We start from the raw sequence: 12,837 nt of genomic DNA, 5'->3' as shown, positions 1-12,837 counted from the left end.
CAGGAGAGAGATATCCCTGCATTTTTGGAGTATCTTTATCCGTCATCATGTCATGACCCACGTAATCTGAACGAAATTTAGATCTCTTTCCCAGCTTCCTTTTGATTCCTCTCAATCGATTGAGAGCTTGTGTCCGATGGTCAGGTTTTGGCTCGTCTTCTTTAAAGGTAGAGCTATACAGTAATGGCCCTCTGAATTTTTAATGACTAGAATTCTCTACCTTTTTCAACCAATTCTGGTCGTTTATGGACGGTCCATAACCATATTCTCCGCAATCTTTGAAATCGGCTGAATACTGTACATCATTTGGAGTTGTTCTTGATGGCTTTGGGATTCAACTGGATGAAATTCACTTTGACCTGGTTCGAGTGTCCATTTGTTTTCCAATCGCCACCATTCACTGCCCATCCCATCCTATGTTTGGATGCATAAGGCTCAGATACCGATCCACTACCCATTTTTTTGAGGGTTCTGGCACATTTGCTCCAAGCATTAACCCAACATCAGTATCCCACGTATTCCAAAGGAATATCAGCGAGATGATCAAATTGCTCGCATTCATCTCGAGTGGTCACATCGTTTTTTAGATATTGGCAAATATGGTTTGAAAACACAACTGGTAGACGACTTAGATCAAATATTTCGAGTCCACTGATAGCCCGTGTCGGTACGACTTATTCTTACACTCCATCGTTGATAAGATTGATATTGTCGCGGGTCCAGAAATTCCCAATTCCTGCAACACTTGACTTGATCTGCAATGAAACAATCAGTCGGAAAGTTATCTAAGCCGGCGTACGTAATAACAGTTTTCGAGCTGCCCTCGGCTCGTACCTGGACAGGAATCCGAGCAAGAGCTACTTTATTCGATTGAACGGCCCTTGTTTGCAACTCATCTTTTTCAAACAACAGGCGGAGGTTGATTGCAAGACGTGGTTTGGGTAATTGGTTACGTTTTCTTCAATTTGATTTTGATTTCGAGATTCATCATCTCCGCTTCCAGCTCGGTGAAGACAGGTTGGATGTCTCCTCTTGCATTTCTTACATACTAGTCGATTTTTACAACTTCAGCCATATGGCCATGGCGAAGACAACTAAACACAAGTCCTTTCTCCTGTATGAACGTTAGCTTATCTTCCACGGATCTCTTAGCAAGGAAAACAATCCTCCAAAGCTGATTTGATTTCTTACAAGCAGGTCAAGATTCTTGATTTGTGGATTCTTGGATAGCTCCAGTTGCCATTGACATTGGCTTTTTGTTCACCGGAGTTGAACCATGCACTAACTTCTTTTCCTTGCTTGAGTCCCATCGACGATTTCACCAAAATTGGTAACAATATTAATCTTGATTGCTGAGAAACGAAAGCTGCGAGATCATCAAATCCAACAGATCTTCTTGCTTCTCACATATTGAATGCTTGATGCCGCCAGCCTATCCTCCTTGGTAAGGAAGCTTTCTGACGATCTCTTGAATCTGATTGGGCCATTGAGTTGAGTAAGCACACTAATATCCTGCACGACGAAGTTACGGCATGACTGAAGGTAGGTGCTAAACTTCTCAAGGCCCCTGACGGTCATCATGTCGAATTGCTGCCAATCGCGAAGCTTTTGGAGGAAAGCGTTGGTGACCAAAAATTCATTCCATTCCATACTTTTCATGCAACAATTTCCGCGCCACTCCGATATCCATCCTCTGAGCTTAAGTAAAAACAGCTCTGAACCAACTCATTTGGGTTTCCGCTCGTATATTTTTCAAGGTAGTAGAGCTTGTCTGAATTCGGATTTGATTTTGCTCTCGATCAGTTCGCTCGAAAGACAAGACAAATTCTTGTACGCCGTCAGGTCTTGACCATCCGAGAGTTTGGGGCTCCGACTTCGGGAGATACGACCCTTGGGATATTTCCGCAAGAAAGTTGATCTGACGGTTGATATCTTGGTCATGAGCTTTATTTTGCTCTCCGGTGAGATGAACTGAGGCTAAAGCTTTTGCTCCACGGCTAGGCGCTGGTGCGTCAGCATTATCACAAATCCCGTCATACTGATCTAATACTTTTTTGACGGCTCCGAGCTCTTTGGCGGCTGCAGATGATCGTGCTTCTCGTTCCATGTTTGAAATCGATCTTCCTCCTCTCAGCAGCTCTCTTAATCTTCAGCTCTTCGTCTTCCCTTCGTCGTTGAGCTCTCCGCTTTTCCTCGCGGATTTTCTGGACCTGGTCGTTCAACCTCTCTTGAGCTCGAAGCTCGGCGCGTCTTTTCGACAATTCCAACCTGGCGCTTGATGATGCTTGGGAGCATTTTGATGAACCTGAATGACGACTGCTTCGCGACCAACATACTACCATTGGTTTACCACTCGATCAGGGTATTGAGATCCACTCCTGGATCTTCCCTAATGGATCTCGTCATGGTCTGACGTTTCTCTGATACTAATCTTTCGAGATTTTGTCGGTCAGGCAAAGCGATGTCCAATCGACCAGTTTCTTGTTCCATTGCCGTTGTAAAGTCGCGACTCTTCGTACCCCAAAAGTATCATAGAAAATTTGAAAACCATTGAATGAACCTGACCGCCAGAAATTGAAAAATCTTAGTCAGGCTATCCATGCCACGCATACCTTCAAATTCGTAGAATAGAGCATGGCAAGTTGAAGTGTTGTATATAGAATAATTCTCGCCAACCCTGTATTTTTTCTATGATTGAAGTTTTTAGCTAAACGGTTGATGCAACATGGACGAACAAAGACATTTGACTTGCGCGAATAAAAATTGCGAGTAAGATGAATTCGTGAAAAGCTCCAAATATATTTTTTTTATGTTGGTGGTTGCCAAAACCACCCAAGCATCCTGGAAAGTGAATCAAAGGTGTTTATAACTGCGACTGGAAGAAAAGTGCCAACAGTTTTCACTCTCCTTGAATTCCAACATCAATAATCTTGAAATTAAACAGATCAATAAGTTAAAACTGATGCATAATGGTCGGAAATGATCAGCAGTAGCCTCTTTGAAAGGAGGCGGCGGGCAGATCATACCGATGCTTCCATTTGGAGATTCCTTCTTTCTGGGAGCTTCTTGGTCGCCATAAGACCATGGCGAATCTGGCCCATGTAGAGGCCCACGTCCACCACAACAGGTCCTGTCGAGCCCTTCATCCGATGCTCTCGGCTGGTGGAGCTGACAACCGACGAAGAGGCTGGCTGGTCCCCAAACGACAAAATCACCGTGATATGTCAGTTCCATGAGCGCCGCTTGCCAAATGATGTAATATAGCAAAATCCATGATAACATCGATATTGTGAATGCATGTATTCGTCTTGGGAGATGGGAAATAATCCCATTGTTGTGGAGTTTAAATGAAGCACTGAGCTCTGCCAGCCGTACTCTAGTTCTTGATGAGTGGATATTTCATTTATTGGGATAGTGGAGGACACAACAGATGTGAAGATATATACCATACTCCTACCAAAGTCTTCTCCATATCTGATCCAATTGGGAACCCATTTTCATCGTTGGAGTACTTTTAGAACTTACTTAGGACCAACTATTTTGTGAAAGAAGGACCTATTTTTTTCCTAATAGTTACGTTATGACTAATGTTATCAAGCTGATACAAATAAGATTTACATACATCTTGCACAATTATTCGCATCTTCTTGCATCCTAGACCTATTTGCATCTTTTGCATCGTGGGCCTGTTTTTCACATTTCTATCCATTTAAGGTTTCTTTTGGCTGATTTTGTGTAGGTCGAAAAAATGGATTTTCACTATTTTGATATAAAATTGGCACCCCTGACACATGTCTACACTTGACAATTCGAGGTGACGCTTGCAATCTCTTGCCTGGGACACACATTTGATCCTACAACCTGGGCATGAACCGTTACCGAAAAAGGTAACGCGTTAATGTTACCCTTGCCCGTTATTTTGCAAAAAAGAGAGCCTAAAACTACAAAAAGTGCGCATATGCACTTTTTTACCTTGGTAAATATGACGTGCAACAAACGACTCCGGTAATTATTTATTTGATCCCATCAGTGGCAAGTAAGTTATTGCATTAAAAAAATAAATGAACAAATTGGGTAGGAAACCTTTACGCATTTTTCTTTCCCTCGTTTATAAATAAAAAAGTAACGATAGCGGAGGGCTAAAACCCGTTCCGTTACCGTTACGTTTCAGAAAAGCAACACGTTACCGGCAGTGTTACTCAAAAAGTAACCCGTTATTCAAGCCCTGCCTACAACACACTAGAAATGGTGAATTAGCCTATTTCATCAAACAAAATCCACACAAAGGCAAACCATTGAGAACTTTCAAAGAATGACGTTGCTTTAATGGATTTTCTTAAGAATAAAGGAGATTTCCTCAGTTATAAAACCTGGTCATCTCCGGGCGAGACTTGAATTTTCCTGTCCATCCAATTATCACAGTACCTATTACCGACACCCTGACACCATTCACGAAATTTGAAGTGCTCGTAAGTGTCTTTTGAATCAGAGCTTACTGTAATAAAAATACATGTGTCCACCTTGACAAATTGCTTAAATTGCTTAATATGTTTTAAAAATGAAGAACAATCTTGAAGAATAATTCCATCCTGTTTTCCAATTCCAATTTGCATCCTGGGCTTGTGTATTTGCATCTTCAGTTTCCTTTTTTGTGCATAATTTCGAGATCCTTAGTCCTGACTTGCAGTAAGCGGCGCAAAGTGAAGTGAACAGCATAAACCTCCAATGGTAACTGATTTATTAAGCGATGAAAGCAGATCAGTTATGTTGAGTCATATACAGGGTTTCATTTTGCGTTTTGAGAGCACCATCAAGCCCTCGAGAATCCAGGCTATTCGAACAATGAAGTCCACATGTCTTCTTCTTGGGCTCCTTCATTGTTTAATTTTGCTTCCCTCTGATATTCGTAGGAATACGTAGGCCTTGTTGATCCGGTTGCATCTTTCAAGTCAGACTTGGACAAATTTTTAGATAGCATTCCAGATCAACCGTACATTCAAGATTAGCTCGGTCTGCCAACTCAATTCGTTGGTAGACCAAATATCATATAAAAATTGAAAGGTAATAAATAGACGAATTATAACCTTTCACTTTAATAGTACTGGGGATTACATTTCCTGTTGCCTTGAAAAGCCCTGAAAATCCAAAGCAAAACACTGCAACAAAAAATGTATTTGGAATGAGTCCCAAAGTAATAGAGCTATAAATGATATAAGGGCCTAATAGTGACCATTGTTTTTCATTGAACGTAACTCCTAGTACATCCTACAGCATTGCATATGTTTCTATAAACACAAGTGTGAGTGTAAATGTTCTAGGAATTATGATTTCGTGAGTAAATAAATATGCAACCAATGCCTTAGAAACGCGTTTCAAGATTCCTAAATATCAATCCTGGCTTCGCTCAACTTTCATTTGCGCGACCTAGAAGTTTGACTGTTTATCTGTAATGCTTTGCTCGATACTTTATTAGACATAAATGAAAAGACAAACAGCGTAGAAATATGAAACTGGCGTCCGATCACTTAGACAACAAAGCCCATTCTCTACTTCTCCCGTGCAGCCTGTGCCAACTTCACTTGGATCGGATGCAATATCATAGATTGAATCTCCAAAAAATTCCCGGCAGGTCCATAGTTGCACACAGCACCTATATGATAAAAAGTTTTTTTTTCACACTTCGGTTTTGTCATGATTTCTTATGTATATGTAAACGGCAGCAGACCTTTCCAAACCATGTGCTGTCGTCTTTGGGTACTTGTAGAAGATGGAACCACAACCCACGTGGGTGGTAGCAGCCCAAACCATTTGGGTGTAATGACCAGTAGGCTTGCCTGGACGAGAAGTCCCAGCCTTGTGGAAGGATGAAACAGCCTCAGGGTTCAAATCGTTGACCTGAAATGGAGATCACGCAAATGAACGCTGATAATCCCAAAAATGTGAAATTCAAGCTCAGGCCGCAGAAATATTGTCTCCTCACCTCGTTGTACCAAATTTGAATTAGAAGGTCATGTGATCCCTGAAGATATTCGATACCTGGCACCTCATAGCGAGCCCAATTTGTCCCACGTCAGGAAAGTCGGGCACTACCTGTCACCGTCCTCGTCATGATAGCCATCACAAGCTTGAGCCCATCTTTGAGCCACTTTGGCCAGCTCATCACTCCATTTCAGTTTCTCATGTTCTTGGCGCAGGGTTGCCCTTTGGTGCTATTAAAAGCTTGATCCTCTTCACAATTGGCTACTTTGGCTCGTAACTCGTTGTGCTTGTCCACGATGAAATCAATTTCGGCCTTTTGGAAAAGTTCAAAAAGCACTAGTTTCAGCCAACATTTCAACTCCCTTTTGACTACCACACATATTTGGCGAGCATATTGTCATTTCCAACTTTGAAAAAATGATATGCTCTGGTTGTTATTAATCCACAATTGAAACAAGCATTGAATGGCTTTTGCAAGGCTATTTTCAAGGGCATAGTGAATTGAAAAACAAAATTGGGAAGAAAACAACTTTCTGATTAAGTGGATTTATGATATCTGTTTAGGTTTGAAATTGTTTAAAAATAGTTATTTGGCTCTTGGACTTGTCTGCATTCAAACTTATGTTCAAAACCGAACTTATCTCTGTACCCTATTCATCTAAAACAGAAACGTGAAGTAGATGGCCTCCGTAAGACTCTCTTACATAATCATATCCTTCAGGCCATTTCAATTATCAAACAATTGCAATCGACCATGAAAATGTAAATTGCCATGAGTTTTATGTACTCATAAATGCTCTATACAGCCGAAGTTGAAATTTGAAATGCTGGAAAAGGGGAAATTTTGGACCCATTTTGCTCCGGATTAGTTACCTGTGAGGAAAATCCATAGCTGCAGGCGTCTTGACATTTTCCTCCCGCTTCACACCGTACTTGACCATAGTGTGGTTAGTAGTAGATGGGTACGTTTGCTGTAGAATTCAGTATCGGATGAGCAAGTATCAGTCTAAAAAATGGTAGGCATTGGAAATAAAGTAATAAAGTAATATGCAAATGGGTAAAAAACAAAAAGAAGCCAGTGCTGCCAGCCTTTCTCTCTTTTAGAGCTCCTTCCTGTTGCTGGGTAGTCGACTCCAAACTACCGCGTGTGATCATTCAACTACATACGTAGGCTAATCAAAGCTTCGTTTTCTGTCGTACAAGCACATAATCAATTTGACGGTTTTAACGCAAAAACAAATTCAAGAATGCGGTCCATGATGCGGTATTTTTCGCTGAACAACTTATTGCTTATCGATTCTAACACCCTGGATACTTACACCATCACACCTTCTAAGAGACCTGTCAGATCCTATTAGGGGTATAATTACAGACAACTTTGACGTCCAAATAGGGATCACAGAGAACTATACATTGTATAAATGCAACATACCAGCGACTTTTTGTCATCATATTCTTCCGTTAATTGTGTTGCAAAAGCTAATAGTAAGTGTAGAAAAAGTGACGTATTTAAAGTTAGTCGCTAAAAAATGCTATCAATCATACAGTGTCCAAACTCCTGTAAAATGATTATTACAAAGTCATTATTGTAAGGAATTTACCCTTAGAGAATTTGAAACGTCTCCCAGAAGAGCTGATGGCTTATTCATTGTGTCACAGTACTTGGGCAATACATTGTTCATTTCATAATCTCTTGATAAAGTCTGGCATCTTAGAGCATATTTTCTCGCTTCTACGTTTGTTTGTCCGCACCTACTTGAAACAGAGGGCGCTACATCCGCTCAATGAAAAGGACTATTGACTTGTCAAACTCCGGTTTAACGACAAAGATAGAGCGTCCTCCTTTGAAGTCGGGCTCTAGAGGACGCACTTTTTGTTCTCAACCTACGCTAGGGGCATCCTTGTTTTTGTTGTGGTTAAATCTCGAGAATCCATAGTCGTCAATATCCACATGCTGTATACGATCTCAACATCAATTTTGGCCATATTTCTAGAGTTCCAGCTAAATAATTCTTTGTCATTTTTTCTTCAAGTTGAGCACATCAGTCGTCAAATGTACGGTCCCCAAAAGAAGAAAAATATACTTTTGAATTATACGTTGTACGTAGATCGAAATATTAGGTACGAAAATCTTAACAAGCCAAAGTTTGATAAGTCAATAGTTCAGACTCAGCCAAGAGGTGAGTGAAATCGTATAGATTTGCCAAATCTATCATTTGGCCTGGTTTGCTCATTACTTACATCAACTGTTGGGACTGAATCACATTGTTCAGGGGTTCCGCTATTGGGAGGGTATTGCGGCTTTCCATCATCAGATATATTGCACTTTGGATCTTTTTCATTGCAATACATATTTCCGCCACCTTTTTTGTAACATACCTATGATATAAAGACATGAGAAAAATGGATTACAAACCAAATAACCAAGTACAAAGGGTAACGAAAGTATGGACCCCTAAATCATTATAAGGTATATATAGTATATATGTAGGCAAGTTTCAGAAGCAGGCTCGTGAAGCCTCGTACAATGTTTGTCAATATCATAGGACTGAAGCCAATAAAATTTGATCCGGTATTAGAGAAGACCGACTGAGATTGAGAATAGGTCGGGTTTCTTTGAAGCATTCGATCCTTGCAAACAGCACCTTCACTCGACATTTAGCGCTTTTTCGCTATTAACTAGATGACTTATTTTACCTTGTTGTTTCCGTTAATAAAGCAGGGCCCATCGTTGATCCTGGAGCCATATATATTCCAAAATGTCTCGAGTTTCAAACAATCCGAGCAATCGGCGTTGACAGCTTTGGGTGTCAAAATCGAAGAGCAAGACGAAAAATAATCCAAAGACCTTCATTTTGTCACGATTTCGATAGTGAATGACTTATGCGAAAGGTGGTCTCCTTTTATATCATTGAGAGCGCCGCTAAATGTAGTAGATAAAATTTTGGCCTTCTTTGTAATATTATTTTTTAGGTATGGTGATAACATCAGTGAGAGCTAATAATGCCATATTGTGTTGGACACTCTCTCCTACCTAGGTTGTACCACATGTACAAAGAGGCACAAGAAATAGTCAAAAGTCGTAGAGTAGTATGAAATACGTGGACAGGTAAAAAAATATTGTAAATATAACATTAGGTGATGATCAAAAAGTATCACCCACGAGAATCATTTTTGCTTTTAGAGGTATCCACTTTGAAGTATTTAGCCATAAGATCAAACCAGCCCACATTTTGTCATCTTTCGTCCATCTTTCCCCTTTTCATTATTTGCTGACACTTCGACGAAAAAAACTTGAAAAAATACATTCCATCATACTCTCCGTTCCAGGTGACTTGTCCAAAAAAGGAAGAGTTAATATTTATGGGGCAAAAACTTGTGCTTGAATCCTTCCTGTTAAATGCAAAGGTAAATGGCGACCTTAAAGAGAACAAACCTGCTATTGAATTGTAAGAGCAATACCAACACTTGGATTATAATGACGCTTGGAAGTCTATGTTAGAAGAGAGGGACGTCCACTTAGGATGCAATTTTTATTTGTAAACACGTATTTTAAATAGAGGTGTAATGAGCCAAGAATTTTCGGTCTGGGCTCGGCTAGGAGGAAAGTTGCTTATTTCGAGCTGAGCTGGGTAGACAGTTTTCAGATCACGAGGTGGGCTGGGCCAAAAAAAAAACGAGGTTTTGAGCTGAGCTGGGTTGATCGGGTACATATTTTGAGTCAAGTTCGAGCTGAGCCAAATCCGAGCTAGCCCATATCCGATCAGAGTAGTTGTTTTTAAGTTATGAAACTCAGCCAAAATAACTTTCGAAAATGTAAAAACAAGTTATCAAAAGTTGGAAAAAGGTTTTTATTTGCTTGGTTATTCATGTATTATATTAGTTTTGAGGCAAAAGTTGCCTAATTATGTTTTCCATATTTTGCCTTTTAGTAGCTCTTCTGTATTAGAAAGTGCCCCAGTGACCTCCCAAAATTTTTGCTAACATCGTCATGTGGCTGCTACTTTAATGTCTCAATAGACGCGTAAGAAGTGCTACTTAGGGGCACCAAAAATAGGTCGATTTTTTTTGGGGGGGGGGGGGGCGATTCGTACAGAATCTCCATTCTTTTGAAACCTACTCAATTACCCAGAACAAAAAAGTCCAAATTTGGTACGTTTGCGAACGTAGGCGAACTCGGTAGAGATGACGAAAGGCTAAGTTGCACAACTGAGAAAAATCCTTCACCCCTTATGAAAAAACGTCATATTCGAGGCCTTTCCACATGGCTCTACAGATGTAGCTTGTCCAGCAACGCCATTAATCAATTGATCCTCTCTGGCTACCTCGATTGTTGCCATGGGTGTAACCAAGGCTGTCACAAACCTGTGTCTTTGTGAATGGAAGGTGATCGTGAATTTGGACTCGAGAGCTTTACAGAGCACGTTTTGATCATTGTTTTGGAGCCTGTAATTACTGGGGAGCGACTTATCTCCCCCTTTAAAAATTGGAACCACATGAGCTAACTTTAGTGAAGATGGAAACTTGCCCTGATCCAAGATGCAACGCATCAAGTACGAGAAAACAGGAGCGAGAACCAGTGAGCATCTCATCAGAAACTGAGATGTCACGCCATCAGAACCAGGAGAGCTCGAAAGCCCCAAGTTCCTGATGGCCTCTAAAGCATCTTGATCTGTGACTACAAGATCATCTAAACGCTCAGCTTGACTAACCATGTCAATCTCAACAGACTCATCTTCAGAGCAATGAGCTGTTGCTTCCGAACTCAGTGGGGTTGAAAACACACTGGAGAACTGATCTCCAAGCATGTTAGCCATAGTCTCTACATCGCTAATGGCTTCCCCATCAACCTCAAATGGCCCAACAGAGTGTTTCATTTTTCTCTTAGAGTTCGCATAAGAGAAAAATGCCTTCGGATTCGACCTGACCTCCTGAACCACCTTACTCTCAGTTTGTAACTGGTCATATTCGATGGAATATTACCCTGAACTACGTCCAACTTTTTTTGGAGACTAGCCACAATTACTGGATTCGAAGTGCTCGTTAGCCTTTTTGCTAGTTTGCAACTATTCACAATCTGGTCACCCGCTCTGGAAGGAGAGTTCCGCGACCCTGATTGAGACGAGGGATGAGCATGCGTTGCCACCTGACATTCGGCCATTTTAAACCAATTGATTCTATGGAGCCTACGTTTTGAAACCCTTGACTAATAAAAGAAAGGAAAAGTGACAAACCGAGGCCCTGATTATCTTGAATCCATAACGTGATAGCACATTTTTCAAAACGATTCCAAGAATAGGTGTGAGGTGCGAAGTCATGTCAAGGACGTCAGGAATGGACACGCCCGAAATTGCCGAAGGTCCCCAGTTGGCCATGTTGGAGAGCCAATTAAGGAGGAAGACCGTTCCTCAACTACGGAGGGAATGCCATGATTTGGACCTGCCCACGTCCGGGAAGAAGAAGAGTGCGTTGGTGGACCGGATTGTGAGTTTCAAGAAGAAATCTGAATTCTTTCGAAGAGTCGATTTCAGTGAACTCGAGAGTGACGCGGAGCTCTCGAGAGATCAGCCCGGGTTGAGCGGGTCCCTCGCAGGGTTGACTTATCAAGAACCCAACGGAGAAAACCAGACCCGAACAACTACCCGATATTCTTCAGAGATTGCTGGCCCAAGGAACGCCTTGGCCTTCTCGGCCGCCCCTCCTACGCGAGGTGGTCTTCCTTCAGAATTAGAGGGGGGTGAGACCCAATCTGGTATCTTACAGGGGGTTCAAGCTTTGATCCAAGAGGTTCAGAGAAGCAACGCCACCCGTGAAGAAGAGCTCCTGAGAAAAATATCGAGTTTGGAAGTCCAAGCCCTGAACAGAGACGGGGGAGCGACGTCGATAGAAAGTGGGGGAATAGACCCAATTAGAATTAAAGCGGCCTTCAGACAACACGAAGAAAGGTTGCAGAGTGCTTTGGACAAGCTTCAACTCTCGATAAAACAAGATCGTAATCGAGTTGTAGTTGAGACCCACCTGTCTAAATTACGGAAGCAAGAAGAGCTGAGGAAGACAAAGCCAAGGCCAGAGCTTTGGCAGCGGGGTTCAAGCCACCGGTATTCGATGGAAATCCTCTCCACTTTTCTGCATTTTGGGAAGANTTCAAGACCTTTGTCGAGAACAAGGTCGATTGGATGGATGGAAATGATTTGAAGGATCAGATGCAAAGTTTTGCCGCGGAAATTGGCAAGGATTGCGATGAGTATGAGTGCCAAGCCAATCAGTACATCTACGAAGCGAAAAAACATGAGGAAGACGAGGCCAAGGCCGGAGCTTTGGCAGCGGGATTCAAGCCACCGGTATTCGATGGAAATCCTCTCCACTTTCCTGCATTTTGGGAAGAGTTTGAAGCAAAAGTGCACAAAAACAAGATGGTGAGCAGGTTTTATAAGATGCAATACTTAATTGAAGCCTTGCGAGGTCCTGCCGCTGAAGCCCTCTCTGGGATGCCAAGTACCGCCGATCATTACGAGAATGCGGTCCAGAACATTCTCAAGCGATTTGGTCGGAACCGCTTGGTGTTTAGACACATTGTTCATTCAATTCTGGATCAAGCAAGTCCTAATTCGTCGGATCACAAAGCATTGCGGCTGATGAGAGATCAATTTTGCAATCGACTAGCGGCAATAAAAAGCCAAAAGGGAACCCCAACGGTCGATATGTTGCTTCTACCCATCTTGGAATCGAAACTCCCCCAAGATATCAGAGAGGAATGGGAGCTGAAGATTGCCCAAGAAGTGGAAAAGGACGACTTTGCTACCGAAACACAATTCATATCCTTCCTGACTGCGAAGGTAGAGTCCAAAGAGGCTTCTA

General features: G+C 41.8%; 1 protein-coding gene and 1 long non-coding RNA gene across 2 annotated transcripts in view; one reads left to right on the top strand and one right to left on the bottom strand.

The window, feature by feature from the left end:
* LOC131892768 (atrial natriuretic peptide receptor 1-like) overlaps positions 1 to 12,837 on the top strand; it is a gene marked incomplete in the record, with an annotated part of 134,836 nt that overhangs the window by 78,599 nt on the left and 43,400 nt on the right.
* LOC131892795 (uncharacterized) lies at positions 6,178 to 8,833 on the bottom strand. Its single transcript, XR_009374613.1, has 4 exons — positions 8,677 to 8,833; positions 8,221 to 8,358; positions 6,853 to 6,985; positions 6,178 to 6,292 (listed from the first exon to the last, which is right to left on the bottom strand). It is a non-coding gene; the product is annotated as an uncharacterized LOC131892795 (long non-coding RNA).

Source organism: Tigriopus californicus, chromosome 1 (assembly GCF_007210705.1).
Source record: "Tigriopus californicus strain San Diego chromosome 1, Tcal_SD_v2.1, whole genome shotgun sequence".
Taxonomy (NCBI): domain Eukaryota; kingdom Metazoa; phylum Arthropoda; class Copepoda; order Harpacticoida; family Harpacticidae; genus Tigriopus; species Tigriopus californicus.
This window is presented reverse-complemented; position numbering and strand designations above follow the sequence as displayed.